Source organism: Artemia franciscana, unplaced genomic scaffold, assembly GCF_032884065.1.
Source record: "Artemia franciscana unplaced genomic scaffold, ASM3288406v1 Scaffold_1459, whole genome shotgun sequence".
In the NCBI taxonomy this organism is placed as follows: domain Eukaryota; kingdom Metazoa; phylum Arthropoda; class Branchiopoda; order Anostraca; family Artemiidae; genus Artemia; species Artemia franciscana.
The window spans coordinates 10045-36047 of record NW_027062838.1 but is presented as its reverse complement, the minus strand read 5'-3'; the positions used below and the strand labels follow the sequence as shown (position 1 = coordinate 36047).

At 30.0% G+C, this 26003-nt stretch overlaps 1 long non-coding RNA gene across 1 annotated transcript in view; it reads left to right on the top strand.

Moving 5' to 3' along the window:
- Positions 1 to 25028, top strand: part of LOC136042550 (uncharacterized) — a 38369-nt gene extending 13341 nt beyond the window's left edge. Inside the window, exons 2-3 of the long non-coding RNA XR_010621345.1 lie at positions 8515 to 8715; positions 24916 to 25028. This is a non-coding gene — a long non-coding RNA (uncharacterized LOC136042550). The remainder of the gene's footprint in view (positions 1 to 8514; positions 8716 to 24915) is intronic.
- Positions 25029 to 26003: the final 975 nt, after the last annotated feature.

The following is a 26003-nucleotide window of genomic DNA, read 5'->3' as shown; positions in this document are numbered from 1 at the left end:
CAAGCAGTTCAAATTGAGAATTTTAATTTTGATATTGAACAATGTTAGGACTAGCAAAGTAAAGGATTTCTATGGTACAACTGTCACTCTGATAAGTGTGAACAGTTGACTATACCTACCTGGGTATGGTATAGAAATACACCATAAGAACTTTTAGTTTATTTCTAAGAAATTAGAATAGTCATGGTTTAAAATTGTCAACGCTTCAATCTTTGGAATAATTAGAGTGTCACGTTGTTACATGATCACTCTGAAGACAATGGCTATTATGATTATAAGTGTGAACAGTTGAATATACCTACCTGGGTATGGTATAGAAATACGCCATAAGAACTTTTAGTTTATTTCTAAGAAATTAGAATAGTCATGGTTTAACATTGTCTACGCTTAAATCGTTGGGATAATTAGAGTGTCACGTTGTTACATGATCACTCTGAAGACAATGGCTATTATTATTATAAGCTAGAAATTTTTGGCTTTTATAGTAAATGAATATTTATTTCGTGATATTACAGTGAATATTATATTGAAAAATGTAAGTTTCGGATTTTACAGAATCTAACACGTAGTATATTACGATATTATTTTAGCAAAGTAACAAAGGCACTTAAATAACTAAAATAGAAGGTTAATACCTTCTTTTTTATAGGAATATTATATTATTGAAAACAACACTGCAGGGAGTGACTATTGAGTAAAACCTGCTATAGAATATACATTATGTCTAAACACAGGCTTATAAACTATAGAACAAAAAGGTAAGAACTCCTGATATCTTATTCATATTCAAAAATATATATTGCATAAAAACAGGTTTCAAACAGTATAGAACAAGTAGTAAAAATCCAATATGTCTCTTTTATTTCTGTGTTTGACGAAATGTGCAAAAACGAAAACGAGGAAATGTTGAAAAAACAATGAAGTAAAGTCATAAGTAATAAAGATGATAAAGACAGCAGAGAGAAAAAGAATTTTTCGCTTTTTAAAGAGTTCACAAAAACAATTTTTGGTTGGAATGATTCTTCTTTTGATGCAAATTCAAAGTTTACATTTTTTACATAGGAGTTTGATTCCACTAGAGCAAAGTTTTCTTTTATCCTGAATAAGATGGATAATTTTTTATTAGGGTCAATTGATTTATTAAGGTTGTTATCTTCCTTTTTCAAAAATTGGGTAGATTTTTTATAGGTAACATTAACCCATCCAACTTTTCATGGTAATTAATTTTCATACCCAACTTTTTAAAGAAAATTTGAAAGTTTTTGAATTCCACCTACTTTGAATAAGGATCAACATTCAATGCTTTTGATGTATCTAATATTATCAAGACACAGGGATTCCAGTTCATATCTTACTCAGACTTTAGGTTACTATTTAGCTGTATCATTACTTGCATACAGTTTGATGCAAATTATTGTTTGATAAACCAAAATGAATAAAATATTATTTGCTTTTTTATTTTACCTTCGTCATAAAGATTATGTTAATAAGAAAAAAAAAACAATTAACAAAAAGAAACTCTGTCTGCTTGAAAGAATTGCAAAATAGCTCTACTGAATCAAAGACGAGCAGGAAAAAAGGTCATATAATCTTCCAGGTGTAAAACTACCAAAAATCCCCCTCAATAAATAAATAAAACCAAAAGCAAAAAGATATTAGAATGAAAAACCAAGTTAAACTAAAAACAAGCAGAAATTAATATGATTAGACCGTCAACCTTCAAGTCATCTAAACAGTAGACATAATTTGTAATTTGTACTTACCACGATTCCATCTTAAAACCGGAAAATAATTTGTACTTTACTGATAAAAATATAATAATCAAATGAAGGTGAATTTTAAATTATATTTAATATATATATATATATATATATATATATATATATATATATACATATATATATATATATATATATATATATATATATATATATATATATATATATATATATATATATATATATATATATATATATATATATATATATATATATATATATATATGATGATATTTGTTCTTTAAAGTCTTAATAATGATTTTTATTCAGATGTTTTCTGGATGGGATTCACTTTCGCTGAATCCAACCAATTATGACCTACCACTTCCATGTTGAAGATTTGGTAATTAGGAATATTATAACACCGTTACCTGTCTAATGATGCTTGACATAGGATACATTTGTCTTTTGGGGATAATCACCCACCAAAGCTTCTTTTATGTGGTAATGATAAACAATAATTGAAAGCCTTGGACAAAATAGACTTTTTTACAGGACCTTTACCACGTCTACCGACCATCCAAACAGACCTGTTTCCATCGGCTCACTACATTGTACCTGGTTTCAAGTAAAAGTTTGACCAGTTCCTATAGTAAGTAAACTCAGGCAAAACATCTATTATTTGCATAACTGACACCATTCTCAGCTCTGAAGTAAAGAGCAGTGGGATCAAGCTCCACGGGTGAATCCTGACACCTTTGGTTACTGAGGAGACATAGAAACTTAACGTAGAAACTCATACTTTCATGGGTGATCATAATGCCATAATCGCATTTGGAAACATTTGTATTCCACCTCTAAGAAAGGATCAGCAGACAATGTGTCTATGGAAAAAGAGGTTAATTGGGAAGGTTTGGGTAACACTCCTTGTTCTCAGCCTTGGGGAGCCTTTCTCATTAAAGGCACAGAAAAAGCGCCTAAATATGCTTCCAATATACTTATATTATTGGAAAGTATTCTGATACATGAATGATGAACTTTAATGTATCAAAAACAAAGAAGCTGCTTATTATAAAAAAAAAATGTGCCATTTGCACACCACAATTCAGTTTTAACAATGAAACTGCAAGGAGAGCTGACGAGTTTAATCTACTAGGGATTTATTTCTTCACCAATCTTTCTTGGAAAAACCACTTTGAACCAGGGTAAGCTCAAAACAACTTTTGCTGCAACACTCTTTTTCCATTCAGCTTAATTATCCTAGTTTAAAAGTTGTGTATCAGATCCTCAGCTGAATCAGGATACCCACTATATCCTGGTGCTCCTATAACACTGACAGCACCCCAAAAAAAATCCATTGAAGAGAAAACGGGAATAGCTGTGCCTCTATACACGAGTCGGTCGACCAGTTAAATGGAAGGCTTGATGCACCGTCGATGACTGTTTTTTTTTTAAATGAATGAATTCATCACCCTCAAACAAGCTCTATCGCATTTATCCCCCTTTATTTAGCCGTAGGTACAGTATTTGAATCAACATGAGGAAGGATCAAAGTTCGATCAAATTATCTAAAGGAGGACACACTCGTAACTGAGTACTTGAGCAAAAACTTCATGCAGTGTTGCCCTTCTATCTGGAACAATCTTTCTGCTTACTTTATTCCAGCAAGCCCCCTCTATTTACACTTTTTAGAAATGGTTGAGCAGAAAGTTAAAACCTTGAAGTTTAAAAAACGAGGTAATTGAATAGCAGAATATCAAGAACATTTCAGTACCTTATGCCGGGGACTGAAGAAAAAAAAATTTACTTACTTTTCATAGAGTATTAATTATTTTCTGGTCCCTCTATATATATATATATATATATATATATATATATATATATATATATATATACATATATATATATATATATAAAAGATAATATTTTTTCTTTAAAGTCTTAATGATGATTTTTTTTTCATATGTTTTCCGGATGTGATTCACTTTTTGCTGAATCCCAACCAATTATGAGCTACCACTTCCATGTTGAAGATGTGGTAATTAGAAATATCATAACACCATTACCGGTCTAATGATGCTTGAATATTATCATATATATATATATATATATATATATATATATATATATATATATATATATATATATATATATATATATATATATATATATATATATATATATATATATATATGTGTATGTATATATATATACATATATATACATGAAGTATTATCATATAAGTATATTTATATATATATATATATATATATATATATATATAAAACTTAAAAATTCACCTTCATTTGTTTTATTATATTTTTATCAGTAAAGTACATATTATTTTTCTGGTCTTAAGATGGAATCGGGGTAAGTTCAAATTACAAATTAAGTTTACTGTTGAGATGGCTTGAAGGTTGCCGGGCCTAATCATATTAATTTCTGCTTGTTTTTAGTTTAACTCGGTTCTTTATTGTAATGCCTTTTTGTTTTTGGTTTGATTTATTTATTGAGGGGATTTTTGGTAGTTTTACGTCTGGAAGATTATGTGACCTTTTTCCTGCTCGTCTTTGATTCAGTAGAGCTCTTTGTATTTCTTTCAAGCAGCCAGAGTTTCTTTTTGTTAATTTTTTTCTTCTTATTAACATAATCTTGATGACGAAAGTAAAATAAAAAAAGTAAATAATATTCTATTCATTTTGATTTATCAAACAATAAGTTGCATAAAACTCTATGCAAGTAGTGATTCAGCTAAATAGTAACCTAAAACCTAACCTAAATAGTATCTGAGTACGATATAAACTGAAATCTCTGGTCTTGATAACATTAGATACATCAACAGAATTGAATGTTGATCCTTATTCAAAGTAGGTGAAATTCAAAAACTTTCATATTTTCTTTCAAAAGTTGGGTATGAAAATAATTACCATCAAAGTTGGAAGGGGTTATGTTACCTATAGAAAATCTACCCAATTTTGAAAAAGGAATATAGCACCCCCTAGTAAATCAATTGATCCTAATAAAAAATAATCCATATTATTCAGGATATAAGAAAACTTTGCTGTAGTGGAATCAAAATCCTATGTAAAAAATGTAAAATTTGCATTTTCATGAAAAGAAGAATCATTCCCACCAAAAAATGTTTTTTAGAACTCTTTTAAAAAGCAAAAACTTCTTTTTCGCCCTGCTGTCTTTATCATCTTTATTACTTATGAGTTTACTTCATTCTTTTTTTCAATATTTCCTCGTTTTTGTTTTCGTACATTTCGTCGAACACAGAAATAACAGAGGCATATTGGATTTTCACTACTTGTTCTATACTGTTTGAAACCTGTTTTTATGCAATATATATTTTTGAATATTAACAAGACATCAGAGTCCTTACCTTTTTGTTCTATAGTTTATAAACCTGTATTTGGACATAATGTATATTCTAAAGCAGGTGTTACTCAATAGTCACTCCTTGCAATGTTGTTTTCAATAATGTAAAATTCCTATAAAAAAAAAGGTATTAACCTTCAATTTTCTGATCAATTATTAAGATGCTTTTGTTTCTTTGCTTAAAAATAAATAAAAAAACAAGTTTTTTCAACTGAAAGTAAGGAGTGACATCAAAACTTAAACGCACAGAAATTACTTCGTATATGAAAGAGGGCTGCTTCCTCATCAACGCCCCCACTCTTTACGCTAAGTTTGACTCTTTCTCTCAATTCTTCTTTCTAAAAACAGTAAAAAACTTAGTGTAAAGAGCGGGGCGTTGATGAGGAAGCAGCCTCTTTCATATACGAAGTAATTTCTGTGCGTTTTAAGTTTTGATGTCACTCCTTACTTTCAGTTGAAAAAACTTGTTTTTTTTTTATTTAATTTCTGAACGTTTTTGAATAAATGCATGTTTTGATTTTGGCTCTCCGCAGAGGAATAATCAAAACGAAATTTGCATTTTTTTTTTTTTGTCTCAATGGCTTTTCTTATAACTTTGATCGAATGATTTGAGAAAAAAAGAGTGGGGGGACGAAGCCTAGTTGCCCCCCAATTTTTTGGTTAATTATAAAGGGCAACTAGAACTTTTAATTTTTTACGAATATTTTTATTGTAAAAGATTTACGTAACTTATAAATTAGCCTTACGTAAAGAACTTTTGTATTCTCATGTTTTTATTACATATATGAGGGGATTCGCCCCATCGTCAGTACCTCGCTCTGTACACTAAGCTTAAATTTTATCCCAATCATTAAGAATGACCCCCCTGAATCACAAAAGCCGTAGAATAAGTAGTTGAAATTACCGAAAATACTTTACCGTAAAGAGCGAGGTATTAGAAGGAGGTGAGCCCCTCTTAGGAGCAATAATTTCTGTTTGTTTTAAGTTTTATTGCTGTTCCTTACTTCCCAGCTGAAAAAACTTTTTCACTTTTATTTTTTAATTGTTTTTTTTTTTTAATAATGCTAGTAAATCCTGCTCGCCCTTCATGGAAATTTTCTTCTCTCCCATTATAAATTCTCGAGGAAAGTTCCCCCAGCATATCCCCCTCTTCTCAACCCCTCCCCAAAACCAAAAAAAATCCTCCTGAAAACGCCTGTATACTTCCCAATAACCATTACTATATTTAAGCACAGGTCAAAGTTTGTAACTTGTTGCCCTCACCCACGGGGACTGTGGGGGAGTAAGTCGTCCCCAAAGACATAGTTATATGGTTTTTTGACTACGCTGAATAAAATGGCTATCTCAGAATTTTGATCCTTTGACTTTGGGAAAATAATTAGCGTGGGGAGGGGGGCCTAGGTGCCCTCCAATTTTTTTGGTCACTTAAAAAGGGCACTAGAACTTTTCATTTCCGTTAGAATGAACCCTCTTGCAGCATTCTAGGACAACTGGGGTCGATACGATCACCCCTGGAAAAAAAAAAAAAAAAAAAAAAAAAAAAAACTAATAAACACGCATCCCGTGATCTGCCCTTCTGGCAAAAAATGCAAAATTCCACATTTTTGTAGATAGGAGCTCGAAACTTCTACAGTAGGGTTCACTGATACGCTGAATCTGATGGTGTGATTTTCGTTAAGATTCTATGACTTTTAGGGGGCGTTTCCCCCTATTTTCTAAAATAACGCATATTTTCTCAGGCTCGTAAACTTTTGATGGGTAAGATTAAACTTGATAAAAACTTATATATTTAAAAACCAGCATTAAAATGCAATTCTTTTGATGTAGCTATTGGTATCAAAATTCCATTTTTTAGAGTTTTGGTTACTATTGAGCCGGGTCGCTCCTTACTACAGTTCGTTACCACGAACTGTTTGATAATATCATATAATATTACGTGTTACATTCTGTAAAATCCAAAATTTATATGTTTCAATATGCTATTCACTGTAATATTGAAATAAATATTCATTTTAGAGCACCAATGGTAGAGCACCTCTACACAAGACTAACTCCACCCTCTAAATGAAAGGTTTGTAGTAGTGTCGATGACTTTTATCTAATACTAGATGATTTTCCTCCCTAAATGTGCTATCTCAAATTTTCTCCCCCTTCATTCAACCATCATGCAGGACCGTAAGGTAAAGACATCGATTCAATTATCTAAACGAGGAATGCCAAGAACCGAGTTATTGAGGAAGAGCTGCATCCCGGCGCTGCACTTCTATCAGGAACGATGTTCATGGGGGCGTTTTTTTTTCCAGAATTTCCTTGTTGTGACTACTTCAGAAGAATGTAGAACAGGCATTTTAAAACCTCAAGGTTGTCAAAAACCGGGGAATAGAATACTGGTATATCAGATTCCCATTAAGTGCCTGAAGCCTTGAATATAGGAAAAAAATATTCACTTTCTTCATAAAAGTAAAAATTATTTTCAGGTCTTCAAAGGGAGTTTAAATTTGCATTTGAATTTAAAGAGTCACAAAAAGTTTATTAAAAATATAGCAAGTAAAAAAGATCAACAAAATTAAAAACAATTACAGTAACTAATTTAGTAATTCACTTAGTATGTTATTAGACTCTTTTGATTCTGTTTAATATAATATATATGAAAAAATATTTGAGCGTCAAGTATTATGGTTTGTGGTTCATTTTATAGGTTCGGAAAGGGACGAGTGATCCTCAAGGAGATCATCTTTACCTCAAATTTTTTTTATTTCCTTGGATAGTGCAAAATCATTTTGAATAAGCATAAAGGGCATATTAACAATAGATCACAAGAAAAAAGTTGATACTTATATAGGAATTTACATTCTTATAATCATTTTTAGAACCTATAGAGTAAAAACTAATATAGAAAGCATAATATACATTAAAACTGGTTTTTAAATAATACAACAAAGAAGCAGAACTCAAGATATCACATTCATATCCAAAAATATATACATACAAAACTGGTTTCTAAACTATAGGACACTCTAGTCAAACACTCTAGATATCACTTTTATATCCATGTACGACAAAAATACTGCTTTCAACGAAGGACAAAAAAGTATTGAAAGTTGCAAAGGCATGTTTATTCAAAAGTAAAGAAATATATAGAGATGGCATTGAAACAAAAATAGTGAGACAAAAAAAGGAGGTAGAAAGATAGAGGTAGAAAGGTAGTTCCAACAAAGATCGATAGAAGAATTAATCCCCAATAGACAAATCTCGTTGACTCTTCTTTCAGGTTCAAATTTCGTTTTGAAAATTAAACTTGGGTATTCACTTGGCACCTTTCATCGGGTTAAAAAAAGATCACAAGTTTTGAAGCATTAAAGCTGATCATCCCTGTATCAGGGCACTATTTAATTTTATAAATATGTATTTCTAGGGAATGAGAGACTTGTTTCGAGTCTTCGTGCTTAAATATGGCTGAATTTGTTGTGCAATCTGTGGAAAAGTGATGGAGGGGGCTTGCAAAGTTATATAACACGTTATTCGTCCCATTCATTGATGGACCGTTTTTTTGGGAAGGTTCTGGAGAAAAAGCGTAAAAGTGCAAATTATATACCTGTCTTTAGAAGGAATTGGGGTAAGTGCAAATTATATCTATTGTTCAGAAGCCATGAGGATTGACGGCCCTAACCTTGTTAGTTTCTGCTAGTTTTGAGTTTAACTCGATTATTTATTGTATTATCTGTTTGATTTAAATATTATCTATTTATTATGATGACTTTTGAAAGTTTTACACCTGGAAGATTATTTGAATTTAATGGGTTTGCAGTTAGGACAGCCTTCGTAGTACAACCTGATAAGGTGCACTATTTATTACTTTTTAAAATATAGTATTTATTATTTTGAAATATATGACTGATTTTCAAGAAGGATGAAGAGACTCCTTGGAATATATCAGAAACTATAAGAAATATAATAAAATCTATTTGAAAGTAAAGAAAATTTTTAGAGGGAATCGTCATGGGAAAATTTTCTATGAAGATGAAATGGTTCAGCAACTCTATGGTAGAACACCTAAAATTTACTATGATAAGTGTGAACGGTTGAATATACCTACCTGAGTATGGTATAGAAATACACTATAAGAACTTTTAGTTTATTTCTAAGAAACTAGAATAGTCATGGTTTAAAATTGTTTACGCTTCAATCGTTGGAATAATTAGAGAATCAGGTTTTGACATCATCACTCTGAAGACAGAGTGATGACCAAACAATAGAAAAAATAATATAGACAAATAATTCAGAGGCAACACCCAACATAAGGGCTCATCAGGATAATCACTGGCCTATATAGGGTTTCGCCACTCTAAATTCTCTACCCAGCACAGTATATATATATATATATATATATATATATATATATATATATATATATATATATATATATATATATATATATATATATATATATATATATATATATATATATATATATATATATATATATATATATATATATATATATATATATATATATATATATATATATATATATATGCATATGTTAGGTAAATGACGACTTATACTTATTGATGACATGACTTCCTGTCCATGGATTATTCTTTATGGTTGATTGTGTATGGCTATGCTGTTTGACCTATGTGATTTTATGGATGAGTAGGTTAAAGCCTCATTCAAGTGCGAGTCTATATTAATCACTAATTTAGGAAAAGAGTCTTCTTTTTCTCCTTCTGTCTCTTTCTTTTTTTTTCTTTTTTTTTAATGTGTTTGTGCTGTTGCATTGGTGATTTCTCTTTCTATATATATATATATATATATATATATATATATATATTTGTATATACATATATAGTATATATATATATATATATATATATATATATATATATATATATATATATATATATATATATATATATATATATATATATATATATATTATAATATTTGTTCTTCAAAAGTCTTAATAATGATTTTTATTCAGATGATTTCCGGATGGGATTCACTTTTGTCGAATCTCAACCAATTATGAGTAACCACCTCCATGTTGAAGATGTGGTAATTAGGAATATTATAACCCCGTTACCTTTGTCTACCGACCATGTCTACAGACCTATAAGACCTTTACCACGTCTACCGACCATCCAACCAGACCTGTTTACGTCGGCTCTCTGCATTGTACCTGGTTTCAAATCGAAGTTTGATCAGTTCCTATAGTTAGTAAACTCAGGCAAAACGTCTATTATTTGCATAACTGGCACCAATCTTAGCTTTGACATACAGAGCAGTGGGGTCAAGCTCCACGGGTGAATCTTGACAGCTTTGGTTACTGAGGAGGAGGTACGGTTGTTTTGAGCCATATACCACAATCATACCAAAATATACCAGATTCAGTAGGTAAAGAAGCTGTTTGGGTTAGTGTGATCCTCCCAAATAAGTCTGTGATTTTGAGTAAAGTGTTTAATCCTCATACCAGCAATATTACCGGCTGCCTTGACGACATTTGGGGCATGTACGCTGTCTTCTATTATCCTCTAGGGCAACTTCAACCTCCATTGTAACGTTTGGCTTTGCCACGAAAATACTGACAAGGAGGGGTCATAATTGAATGTTCCAACTCTCATACGGTATAGAAACTTGTCAATCTTGACAAGTATTATAGCCAAAAGGGGTCGTCTTTTTTTAACATCTTCATTACAGATTGTGTTGACTCCTTTAACATAATTACTAATGTTTTCACAGGCAATCATGTTACCATAATCGTATGTGGAAACATTTGTATTCCACCTCTAAAAAAGGATCAGTAGACAATGTGCCTATACAAAAAGAGGTTAATTGGGGTGGTTCGGGTAACACTCTTTGTTCTCAGCCGTTGGGAGCCTTTCTCATTCAAGGCCCAGAGAAAGTGGATAACAAGTACCAGAAGGCCATATTTGACTATTTTGAAAAATATATCCCTTGAACTTGATCCAGCTACTCAGAAAGGAAAAACGATGAATCTTCCCCCAGTTTAAGAAGGCTAGAAAAGCAAAAGGAATGCAAGTGTTGGATTTATCAAGAGCGAAGAGAAAAAAGATTCCACTCTTTAACACGTACATGAATGCTGTTAATTTGAATTAGATGTCCCAGACTTGGAAAGAGGAGAAATTTGCCCCAAGGCTCAATATACTTGGGAAGTAGTTGGTGGAGATTTTTAGAGGAGGTTTCGCCGTCATCCAGGGCCTTCGTTTCCTCCTCTATTGATTAACACGATTGTGGAACAAGATCCATGCAAAAGCAAAAGCAAACTTTCGCATGCAGACCAATTAGGGTTCGCGTGGCGCAGGTTCCGATCTCCTGATTCTCAGCCCTCGGCCGGGGTGCAATGCGTGGTTGGGGGCAAGCTCTTTCTAAAGCATTTCCCAAATTCTAGAGTCTGGATGAAGACAGTATGGAAGTACAAAATTTCTCGAACCAAACAGTTAATGGCTTGTATTTTGATAAACTTTCTGCTCTCAATATCCTTCTTATATTACGGCATCTTGCTTTGACCAAAGCCATAGATCCTGACAACACACCAAATGTTGTCTTAAAATCATGTAGCACCGATTTAGCTGAACAATTGTCATTAGTTTTCTGGTATACTTTCATTGCGGAATCTTTCCAAAAATATTCCACTTATTTCTCCACAAATCTATTGATGTTATACTTGTTGTAAAACCGGTTACTATGTGTCAGTACCAGTAAGAGTGATAGAGAGCTTTGACTTTTCTCCTCTTGCAGAGTTCACTTCACAAGGCTAGATTTTGTTTTGCTTTTTGTATTTTTCCTCTTTCTCTTTTTGAGCACTGTGATCGACTTGGTGCAGGTCCTTGTCGAAATATTTGCTTGGATCTCGTCTTCTTATTTTGCTACTGGCTGACAAAATACTCATTTCTTACCTATTTAATGACCTATGTGATTCCCCAGTTTAAGAAGGCTAGAAAAGCAAAACGCATGCAAGTGTTGGCTTTCATCAAGAGCGAAGAGAAAAAAGATTCCATTCTTTAACACGTACATGACTTGGTGGAGGTCCTTGTCGAAATATTTACTTGAATCTCGTCTTCTTATTTTGCTACTGGCTGACAAAATACTCATTTCTTACCTATTTAATGACCTATGTGATTCCCCAGTTTAAGAAGGCTAGAACAGCAAAAGGCATTTAAGTGTTGGCTTTCATCAAGAGCGAAGAGAAAAAAGATTCCATTCCTTAACACGTACATGACTTGGTGGAGGTCCTTGTCGAAATATTTACTTGAATCTCGTCTTCTTATTTTGCTACTGGATGACAAAATCCTCATTTCTCACCTATATAATTTTTCTCTTTTTATTAATTATTTCCTTTCTTGATTTCAAGAATAGCTTTCTTTCCGATCGTTCACTGTTGGATGTCCTCAGCTGGTTAATTTTCCATGAAAATTAAGGGAAAGCAGGGGCTCCCAAGGGCTGTGTTTTGGGACCTACACGTCACTTTATCCATAAAAATTACATGGGAGACCACCTTGCATAATCTTCGAAACACTTTTCTGACAATAGCATGACATACTCAGCCATCCAGAAACCGAATGAAACAAAACGTGCTTCAAATATTCTTACAAAATTGAAAAATAGTCTGATACATGAAAGATTAACTTTAATGCATCAAAAACAAAGAAGTTGCTTAAAATCCAAAAAACTGTGCCATTTGCACACCCCAATTCTTTTTCAACAATGAAACTGCAAGGAGAGCGGACGAGTTTCATCTACTAGGTATTCATTTCTTCACCAATTTTTCTTGGAATAACCACTTTGAACCAGGGTGAGCTCAGAACAGCTTTTGCCGCAGGAATCTTTTTTCCATTCAGCTCAATTATCCTCGGTTTAATGTTGTGTATCAGATCCTCAGCTAAATCAGGATACCCACTAAATCCTGCTGATCCTATAAAACTGATAACACCACCTAAAAATACATAGAAGGTTAAACGGGAATAGCTATTCATCTATACACGAGTCGGTCCATCATTTAATTGGAAGGCTTGATGCACCGTCGATGACTGTTTTTAAAAACTGAATGAATTCATCACCCTCAAACAAGGTCTCTTGTACTCATCCCCCTTTATATAGCCAAAGGGACAATTTTTGGATCAACATGAGGAAGGATCAAAGTTTTATCAAATTATCTAAAGGAGGACACACTCTTAACTGAGTACTTGAGCAAAAACTTCATGCAGCGTTGCCCTTCTATCTGGAACAATCTTTCTGCTTACTTTAATGCAGCAAGCCCCTCAGTTTACACATTTTAGAGACGGTTGAGCAGAAATTTAAGACCTTGAGGTTTAAAAACAAGGTAATTGAATAGCAGGATATAAAAAACCTTTAAGTACTTTCAGCCGTGACTAAAGAAAAAAAAATGCGCTTACTTTCCATAGAGTATGAATTATGTTCTGGTCTCCAAACAGGAAACAAATTTGCACTGGCTCTTAAAGAACGATAAAGTTTGTCAGAAATAATGTTAATAAAAGAGCTATAATAAAAGTCTTAATAGCTTTTAAAATATATACCCTAGATTTTTGTTTTATAATATATAGGAATAAATCTTTGTTAGTCAAGTCTTGTGGCTTACCGTTCATCGGACACTTTTCAACTTTTCATGAATTTAACGACATTGTTTAAGAAAACTCAAAAAAAGCACCCAAATAATTAATCAGGATATTGTAAGTTAATACTATGTATAGTAAGTAAAATTCATTAGGAAAAAATTTTGAATCTATAGTTAAAATCTGTTATAGAAAACATATTATGCATAAAAACAGGTTTTTCAACAATTGGACAAAAATATAAAAACTCAACATATCACTTTTATACCCAAAAATTTATATTCTTTAGCAAAGACTAGGTTAGTCAAAAGTAATGAAAAAGGTGCAGATACCAGAGAGACAAACAAAGAGGCAGATAAAACTGGGGGAATCTAAAAGAGATAAAACGAAACTAGCACTTTTAAATAAAGCTGAAATCTCAATATTTTCGTTTTTGCTCAATAGAGTAAAAACACTTTTACTAAACTATTTAGTAAAAAAAATGAACTGAAAAATACGCAATATTGAGTCTTAGGAGCATCATTATGATTTAAAAGGAATTAAAATAATTTTATGTCTGATATAGGATTCACCTTCATACAGCTATGATTGAGGAAGAGGCATTACCCCTCCTATATAAAAATAGTTTTTGTTCGTTTTAATTCTTATGTTTCTTTTTGCTTTCAGTAGAATTTTTTTTTCTTTTTAATAAGTTGATACAGCTGTTTATGTTCTATTGCTTGTAAACATCAAAGCTCAATTTGTAACTGGATATAAAATCGTTATTCTCAAATTACTCTGGGATACCAACCTTCCTTCTTTGTAAAAATTCTTCCCCCTTTTCCCTGATAATTCCTTTTGCTTGAATGTATTCCCTACAAAAAGTTCACCCTAACTCAAATTCCTCTTCTCCTCTTAAAGTTTTGTCTGAACCATTTCATCTTCACAAAAAAATTTCCCTTGACAATTCCCTCTAAGAAATTATCTTTAATTTCATAGAGATTCTATGAAAAAAATAAATTTCGAAATAACATATACTATATTTAAAAAAGTGATAAATAGTACACTTTATCAGGCTCTACTACCAAGGCTGTCCTATTGGCGGTCCCAATAAAATCAAATAATCTTCCTGGCGTAAAACTACCACAAGTCATCAAAATGAATAAATAATATCTAATACAAACAGATAATACAATAAATAATCGACTTAAACTCAAACCTAGCAGAAACTAACAAGGTTAGGGGTGTCAACCCTCATGCCTTCTTAACAATAGACATAATTTGCACTTACCTTAATTACTTCTAAAGATAGGTATATTATTTGCAATTCTACGCTTTTACTCCAGAACCTTCAAAAAAAAAAAAACAGTCCGCTAATAAAATGGAAAACAACATGGGAGATAACTTTGCAATCCCCCCGCATCATTTTCCCGAAGATAGCACACCAAATTCAGCCATCTTTAAGCACGAAGACTCAAGAGAAGGCTCTCATTCCCTAGAGATACCTCTTTATAAAATTGAATAGTGGTCTGATACAAGGATGATTAGCTTTAATGATTCAAAACAAGTAATCTTTTTTTAACCCGATGAAAGGTGCCAAATGAACACCCAAGTCTAATTTTCAAAAATGAAATATGAACCTGAAAAAAGAGTCAACGAGATTTGTCTATTAGGGATCAATTTGTTAATCGATCTTTCTTGGAATTACCAATTAATTTAGTTTTTTTTTCTTAATAATGTACAAGAAGTTGTTTTACACTATTGCCTGAAAACAGTAACATTAAGATTTGAACTTTTACTTTTTCTCTTTTTAGCCCCCCCCCCTCTTGTCTATCTTCCTACCTCTTTTTTCATCTGACTTTTTTTGGTTTCAATTCCATCTCTATGTATTTCTTTACTTTTGCATAAACTTGTCTTTGCGACTTTCAATACTTTTTTTCGTTTCTTGAAAAGTAGTATTTTGTCGTATATGGATATAAAAGTGATATCTAAAGTTTTTGAATAGTTGTTCTACAGTTTATAAACCAGTTTTGTAATATATATATATATATATATATATATATATATATATATATATATATATATATATATGTATATATATATATATATATATATATATATATATATATATATATATATATATATATATATATATATATATATATATATATATATATATATATATATATATATATATATATATATATATATATATTTGGATATGAATGTGATATCTTGAGCTCTGCCTCTTTGTTGTATTATTTAGGAACCAGTTTTAATGCTTATTACGTTTTCTATATTAGTTTTTACTCTATAGGTCTTAAAAATTGATTTAAAAGAATGAAAATTCCTATAAAAGTATCCACTTTCATTCTTGTGATCTATTGTTCATTTACCTTTTTTACTTATTCAAAAGAATGTTGTACCATCCAGGAAGATTTAAAAAATTTTGAGCAAAGATGATGTCCTTAAGGATCACTCGTCCCTTACCAAACCAATGAAATGAACCATACGCCATAATACTTGATGCTCAAAGATTTATTCTTATATATTATATTAAAACAGAATCAATAGAATCTAATAACATACTAAGTAAATTGCTAATTTAAATACTGCCATTCTTTTCAATTTTATTGATCTGTTTTACTAGCTATATTTTTAATAAACCTTGTGACTCTTCAAGTGCAAATGCAAATTTAAACTCCCTTTGAAGACCCAAACATAATTTTAAATTTTATGAAGTAAGTAAATATTTTATTTCTATATTGAAGGCTTCAGGCTCTTGAAAGTATCTGATATACCAGTATTCTATTCCCCGGTTTTGACAATTTGAGGTTTCAAATGTCTTTTCTACATTTTTTTGATGTAGTCTCAAAAAGAATACTATGGAAAAACGTCCCCATAAACATCTTTCCAGATAGAAGTGCAACGCTGGATACAACTCTTCCTCAATAACTCGGTTCTTGGCATTCCTCGCTTAGATAGTTGGATTTATATCCTTACCTTAGTGTCTGCCATGATGGTTGAATAAAGGGAAGAAAATGTGAGTGAGCACATTTGAGGGAGGAGAATTCATTTAGAATTAGAAAAAAGTCATCGACACTACTGCAAACCTTTAATTCAGAGGGTAGAGCTAGTCATTTTTAGAGGTGCAGCTCACCTTGTTTTCCCTATTCTGGATCTTTTAGAGTTGTACTATGAGTGTCTTAGGGAATTACACATATAGAAGATATTTTTATCTTCTCTGATACAGGACTCTGAAAGTGGAATAATTGGGATGAATGGAAAATGATTTTTGCAGCAAAAAGTCACTCTGAAAAAGTCCTTCTTTGGCAGGAGTAATTTCTACTAATTTATTTTTTTTGAATCTTTGTGGATTTTACGAAATTATTTTGAAAAAACTAAACAAAACACCCGAATAAAAGATCAAAAGATGGAAGGTTTATCCTTTTTATAGGAAGTTACATTCTTTTAAATCTTGTCTTAGAAACGTTATTGTAGAACATAATATGGAATATATATTATTTATTTAAACTGTTTTCTGAATAAAACAACTAATTGGTAAAAACACAAGATATTACTTTCAAATTCAAAAATATAGATTGTAAAATACTGGATCCTAACATATAGAATGATTAGTTAAAAACTGTATATATCACTTTTATATCAATGCATGACCTAATAATGTTTTTTTAACAAAGGACAAAAAGGTATTGAAAAACACCAAGACAAAGTTATTTAGAACTAACAAAAAAAAAAGATAGCAAAGAGACAATACAGAGGCAAATACAAAAGAGGCAAAGTAATAAAAAAGAATTCAAATCAACGAAAAACACGCAGTACTGAGTGTAAGGAAAAATATTTAAAATGAAAAGAGAATTTTCTCTCTGATTTAGACTTCCCCTTCCTAACTTTCTCTCTGTAAACTATTGTTTTTAAGTGCTTCGAATAAGCTTCTCATTACAAATACTTGGCTCATGTGTTTTAGGATTGTTTTTTTTTGTATAGATTTGGACTTAAATGGCAGACACTGGTATTTACAGCTAAAAAAGGGGAGGCAGCAAAATAGCCCCCCTTCCCCCTGTATAAAATAGTTTCTGTTCGTTTTTATTTTCAATGCTGCTTTTCACTTTTAGTAAAAATTAATTTTTCTTTTTATTTTACAGCTTGCAAACATCAATGCTAAGATTGTAATTTGATATAAAATTGTCAATCGCCAATCCTGCCAGGATAACCACTTTTAATCTCCATGAACATTCCCCCCCATTGAAAATTTCTTCTGTGTGAACAATTTCCTCACGAGAAGTTCACACAAGCTTAATTTTTCTTCTCCTCTAGAAATTTTCTCCAGGCCATTCTCTCCACGCAATAATCTCTTCTTGACAATTACCTCTAGAAAATTTTCTTTGCTTTCATATACTTTTTATTTTATATCTGATCATTGTTTAGATGCTCTCAAGATTCTCCTTTTCCTTCTTGAAGACATTTTTCCGAGTTATTATCTCCCCCACCCGCCCATAGAAACTCCCCCTTGAACATCAGTCATATATTAACAAATAATAAATACTATATATAGAAAAGTGAAAAATAGTACTTTTTATCCGGCTTCCCAACCACACAAAATTCTCTTCCCCTATAAGAAAATTCCTCAATGTAAAAATCATTCTTCCTATCCTCCCCCAAGAAAAATCTCACTCCCCCCACAAAAATATGTCTATAAAGTAATTTAAGTAATTTTGATTGCACTAGACCTTTAAAGTCCCAAATGGTGATACCTTCTCCCATTGAACTATTGGGGGTCAAGTAATCCTCAAAAACATTGTGTATTGACCTTTCAACTATGTTGAATAAAATGGCTATTCCAATATTTTTATAAGATGTTTATTGGTGGTGGGAAAATAGAGAAGTGGTCGAGGGGGGGGATCTAGCTATTTCGCAGTGTATTTGATCAGTTAAAAAGGAAAGTAGGACTTATGATTTACAATCAAATGAACTCATAGAAATGAAAATATTTCAAATATACTTTGTTTTTAGAAAAGTACAATTATGTTATTTTCTTCAAAGAGGATGCAAATTTGCATTTGCATTTAAAGAGTCTGATACTTTACAAGAAATACAGTTAACAATACAACTAGAATAACATCAAAATTGGTTTTTAAGTTATATTGACACTATAAGTATAGACCCCCTTGATTTTTGATATTATAATATATATAATAGTTATATATTTATATATATATATATATATATATATATATATATATATATATATATATATATATATATATATATATATATATATATATATATATATATATATATATATGTATATATATATATATATGTATATATATATATATATATATATATATATATATATATATATATATATATATATATATATATATATATATATATATTTTATATATATATATATATATATATTTTATATATATATATATATATATATATATATATATATATATATATATATATATATATATATATATATATATATATATATATATATATCATAATATATATAATATACATAATATATAATAGTCTTTATTTTCATCGTTTAGTGGGGGTAGGGGATGCCTAATAGTAAAGAAGTTCATTTTTACCCACCATTTTTGAACTCATCTTAGATTTTACAACGTTATTTTTGAAAAATAATATACCCAATAATAATACCCAAATAATAGATCCAATAATGGAAGTTTTATATTTTGTTTTGGAAGCTATATTCTTAAAAATAATATTTTAGAACGTAAAGAGTAAAACATGTTATAGAAAAGATTTTATATAGGTTCCTATAATGTAGAATTTTATCACATTAAAAGGACACTAAAACTTTTAATTTCCGTTCGAAGAGAACCTCTGGCATTATTTTCGGACCACTGGGTCGATCTCAAGATATCACTTTCATATATAAAATTATACATTGTATTAAAAAAGGTTTCTAAACTATAGAAAAGGTAGGTAAAAACAAAAAGTTTTATTTTCATAGCCACGTGCAACAAAATATTTTTTTTTAACATATGACCGAAAATCTTTGAAACTTGCAAAGACAATGTGAGTCAGAAGTAACAAAAAGGTGCAGATAATAGAAATAAAAATAAATAGGGAAAGAGGGCTCGGGTCTTAAGAAACAATAGAGAAAGAAAGAAATTTGTATTTTAAATAAAGTAGAAATATTAATATAGACTTTGTTATGCTATAGATTAAAAAAACTTCTTCTAAAGTATTATGAGCATCATATTATATCTAAAAAATGAATATTGAGTAAAAGGAGTTACATTAACAATTAAACAGAAAATGTTAATTTTCAAAACAAACTGTTTTTGTTTCAACAAACGTAAGGATCAACAATAAAACTTAAAATGAACTGGAATTATAATGTATATGAGGCGTTTGTCTCCTCTTCAATACCTCACACTTTACGCCAAAGTTCGAGTTTTGTTCCAATTCCTTAAGAATAACCCTTGAATAACCCCTGAATTGTCCTATACAAATTGTAATATTTGGTCCTTAAAGATTTAACAATTTGTTTATTTATTACAGTAACAAAATTGAAAACATGTCAGATATATTTTTTTTCAGAAAAGTGCAAATTATGCTTTTGTCTTAAAGGGAGTGTAAATTTGCATTTGCATTTAAAGAGTCACACAGTTTACAAGAATTACAGTTAATAAAAGAGATCAAATAAAATCAAAATTGATTTTTAAGTTATTTTAACAACATAAGTAGATTCTCTTTATTTTTGATAATATAATTTACATGGATGAATCTTTATGTGCCATGTATTTTGGCTTGAGGTTCATCGTGTAGCTGGAAGAAGGAATGACTGATCCTAAAGAAGTTCAGTTTTGTTCACCGTTATTCAACTCTTCTTAGATTTTACAACGTAATTTTAGAAAAGTAAAAAAGATAGTCTAAATAATAGATCAGAAAATGGAAGCTTGACACTTTGTTTTTTAAAGTTATATTTTTTAAATAATATTTTTCATCTTATAGAGCAAGAAATACAATAGAAAATATAATCTGTATAGAAACCCATTTTTAAACTGTAGAATAAATAGGTAAAAACATAAAACATATTTTTCATGCTCAAAATAACCATTTTGTAAATACAAGTTTCTTAACTGCAGAAAAAGTAGGTAAAAACTCAAGATACTATTTTTTTATCTACTTACGGTAAAATACTGTTTTTTTTTTTAAACAGAGGACCAGAAAATTAATAAAAGTTGCAAAGACGATTATACTCAGAAGTGACAATAATGGTAAAGAGAGTAGAGATAAACAGAAATTGGGAGAAAGAATAGGTGTCTAAGAAAAAATAAAGAGGAAGAGGAAGATTAGTATTTTTAAATAATTTGGAAGTCTTAATATTGGTGTGGTCAAGCAATAGAGTAAAAATACATCTTGTAAAATATTATATAAAAATAAATAAGTATCAACTGAAAATACACAATATTGAGTGAAATGAGTTACTCTAACATTTAATATGAATTAAATACGTAAAAATTATTTTTTCATATGAAATTAATAAGCAACATTAAAACTTAAAGTAAACAAAATTATTACGTTAATGAGTGGTTTGCCCCTTCATTAATACCTAGATCTCTACGCTAAATTTCGAAATTTGTTTAAGTCCTTTAAGAATGACCCCTGAGTCACAAAGGCTGTTTAATTAGAGTAAATAGCTCTTTTGAAAGTGCTAAAAAACTTTAGCGTCATTTAGAAAGTGGCAGTACCTCTCCTGTATGAAATAGTTTGTTATTGCTTTAGGTATTACTGCTGTTTTTTGGTCCTTTGATTTGAACTAAATCCAGCATGCTCAAAAAGTTGGTTATAACTCGTCAAGGTTCTCTGCCATAGAGTAAGACTGATCCGAACAATCCCTTAAATATGCCCATCTTCGTAGGACGAGTTACAGGAAGGATGTAATTGACATTCTTCATGACTACTTTTTGTTTGGCTCAGGTTGATATTGAATCCAACCTTTCAAGCTTGTTCTCTCATAACTGCAAGCACTGCTCGAAGTTCTTCGAGGTTGTTGGTCATGAGCGCTAAATCTTCAGCGAATTCAACATCACTTAAAATTCTGTCACAAAACATAAAAAAATGTTCTGTTGAATCGCGGTCTTCATCATAACGTAGTAAAACATATAATTTATTAGACATAATTAAATAGTTCAGTAGCCACGATACATCCCTGATAAACCCTAGTAAGAAAGCAGAAAGGCTCGGTTTGATGAAATTCTTGAGCTTCAATTACTCCAGTGTTCCTAAGGGAGCCAATAGACTATATTCTTAAGAGTTACCTAGAGTAAAAGAATGTATCTATAGATATATGTTACTTTGAAACAATCAGTACAAGAGCCAATAGTGAAAAAATGGGCCAAAAATGTCTAGAGTTTGATGGGATGTAAGAACTGCACAATTTTAGATGATTATAATCAAACTTGTGGATCGTTCCATCCCTTTAAGCTATAAAGATAACAAGCAGTTCAAATTGAGAATTTTAATTTTGATATTGAAAAATTTTAGGACTAGCAAATTAGAGAATTTCTATGGTACAACTGTCAAAATGATAAGTGTGAACGGTTGAATTTACCTACCTGGGTATGGTATAGAAATACACCATACAAACTTTTAAATTATTTCTAAGAAAATAGAATAGTCATGGTTTAAAATTGTCTACGTTTCTATCGTTGGAATAATTAGAGTGTCACGTTGTTACATGATAACTCTGAAGACAATGGCTATTATGATTATAAGCTAACTAATTTTCGGCTTTTATAGAAAATGAATATTTATTTCGTGATATTACAGTGAATAGTATTTTGAAACATATAAGTTTCGGATTTTAAAGAATCTAACACGTATTATTTTACGATATTATTTTAGCAAAGTAACAAAGGCACCCGAATAATTGATCAGAAAATAGAAGTTTAATACCTTCTTTTTTATAGGAATATTACATTATTGAAAACAACATTGCAGGGAGTGACCTTTGAGTAAAACCTGCTATAGAATATACATTATGTCTAAAAACAGGTTTATAAACTATAGAACAAAAAGATAAGGACTCCTGATATCTTATTCATATTCAAAAATATATATTGCATAAAATCAGGTTTCAAACAGTATAGAACTAGTTGTAAAAATGCATTATGTCTCTTTTATTTCTATGTTCGACGAAATGTGCAAAAACAAAAACGAGGAAATGTTGAAAAAATAATGGAGTAAAGTCATAAGTAATAAAGATGATACAGACAGCAGGGATAAAAAATTTTTTTTCTTTTTAAAGAGTTCCCGAAAACAATTTTTGGTGGGAATAATTCTTCTTTTGATGAAAATGCAAATTTTACATTTTTTACATAGGAGTTTGATTCCACTACAACAAAGTTTTCGTATATCCTGAATAAGATGGATAATTCTTTATTAGGATCAATTGATTTATTAGGGGTGTTATCTTCCTTTTTCAAAAATTGGGTAGATTTTTTATAGGTAACATTAACACATCCAACTTCTGATGGTAATTAATTTTCATACCCACATTTTGAAAGAAAATATAAAAGTTTTTGAATTTCACCTACTTTGAATAAGAATCAACATTCAATTCTTTTGATGTATCTAATATTATCAAGACCCAGAGATTCCAGTTAATATCTTACTCGGACTTAAGGTTACTTTTTAGCTGTATCACTACTTGCATACAGTTTGATGCAACTTATTGTTTGATAAACCAAAATGAATAAAATATTATTTACTTTTTTATTTTACCTTCGTCATAAAGATTATGTTAATAAGAAAAAAAAAAACAAATTAACAAAAAGAAACTCTGGCTGCATGAAAGAAATGCAAAGAGCTCTACTGAATCAAAGACGAGCAGGAAAAAAGTCATACAATCTTCCAGGCGTAAAACTACCAAAAATTCCCACAATAAATAAATAAAACCAAAAACAAAAGGCTATTAGAATAAAAAACCGAGTTAAACTAAAAACAAGCAGAAATTAGTATGATTAGGCCCGGCAACCTTCAAGCCATCTAAACTGTAGACATAATTTGTAATTTGTACTTACCACGATTCCATCTTAAGACCAGAAAATAATTTGTACTTTACTGATAAATATATATATATATATATATATATATATATATATATATATATATATATATATATATATATATATATATATATATATATATATATATATATATATATATATATATATATATATATATATATATACATATATATATATATATATATATATATATATATATATATATATATATATATATATATATATATATATATATATAATATATATATATATATACATATATATATATATATATATATATATATATATATATATATATATATATATATATATATATATATATATATATATATATATTATATATATATATATATATATATATCAAACTCCAAACTTGCTCTAAACTACAGCAAACTTGCTGTAGTGGAATCAAACTCCAATGTAAAAAATGTAAAATTTGCATTTTCATGAAAAGAAGAATCATTCCCACCAAAAATTGTTTTTGAGAACTCTTTAAAAAGGTAAAAATTCTTTTTCGCCCTGCTGTCTTTATCATCTCTATTACTTATGACTTTACTTCATTGTTTTTTCAACATTTCCTCGTTTTTTGTTTTCGTACATTTCGTCGAACACAGAAATAAAAGAGGCATATTGGATTTTTACTACTTGTTCTATACTGTTTGAAACCTTTTTTTATGCAATATAAATTTTTGAATATTAACAAGATATCAGAAGTCCTTACCTTTTTTTTCTATAGTTTATAAGCCTGTTTTTAGACATAATGTATGTTCTATAGCAGGTTTTACTCAATAGTCACTCCTTGCAAATTTGTTTTCAATAATGTAATATTCCTATAAAAAAAGGTATTAACCTTCAATTTTCTGATCAATTATTAAGATGCTTTTGTTTCTTGGCTAAAATAATATCGTAAAATACTACGTGTTAGATTCTGTAAAAACCGAAATTTACATGTTTCAATATGCTATTCACTGTAATATCGAAATAAAAATTCCTTTTTGAGCACCAATGATAGAGCACCTCTACACAAGACTAACTCTACCCTCTAAGTGAAAGGTTTTTAGTAGTGTCGATGACTTTTTTCTAATACTAAATGAATTTTCCTCCCTTAAACGTGCTCTCTCACATTTTCTCTCTTTCATTCAGCCATCATGGCAGACCCTAAGGTAAAGACATCGATTCAATTATATAAACTAGGAATGCCAGGAACCTTGGGGAAGAGCTGCATCCGGCGTTGCACTTCTATCTGGAACGATGTTTATGGGGACGTATTTTTCCAGAATTTTCTTTTTTTGACTACTTCAGAAGAATGTAGAACAGGTATTTAAAACCTCAAAATGTTGAAACCGGGGAATAGAATACTGGTGTATCATATTCCATTAAGTGCCTGAAGCCTTGAATATAGGAAAAAAATATTTGTTTTCTTCATAAAAGTAAAAATTATGTTCAGGTCTTCAAAGGGAGTTTGAATTTGCATTTGAATTTAAAGAGTCACAAAGTTTATTTCAAAATTTAGCTTGTAAAAAAGATCAACAAAATTAAAAACAATTACAGTAACTAATTTAGTAATTTACTTAGTATGTTATTAAACTCTTTTGATTCTGTTTTAATAAAATATATAAGAAAAAATGTTTGAGCGTCAACTATTATGGTTTGTCGTTCATTTTATAGGTTTGGAAAGGGACGAGTGATCCTCAAAGAGATCATCTTTACACAAATTTTTTTAATTTCCTTTGATACTGCAACATCATTTTGAATAAGTATAAAGGTATATTAACAATAGATCACAAGAAAAAAATTGATACTTTTATAGGAATTTACATTCTTATAAATCATTTTTTAGAACCTATAGAGTAAAAACTAATATATAAAGCATAATATACATTAAAACTGGTTTTTATATAATACAACAAAGAAGCAGAACTCAAGATATCACATTCATATCCAAAAATATATACATTACAAAACTGGTTTCTAAGCTATAGAACAACTAGTCAAATACTCTAGATATCACTTTTATAACCATGTACGACAAAATACTGCTTTTCAACGAACGACAAAAAAGTATTGAAAGCTGCAAAGACATGTTTATTCAAAAGTAAAGAAATATATAGAGATGGCATTGAAACAAAAATAGTCAGACAAAAAAGAGGTAGAATGGCAGACAAGGGGGGGGGGGGGCTCTAAAAAAGAGAATAAGTAAGTGTTCAAATCTCAATATTACTGTTTTCTGG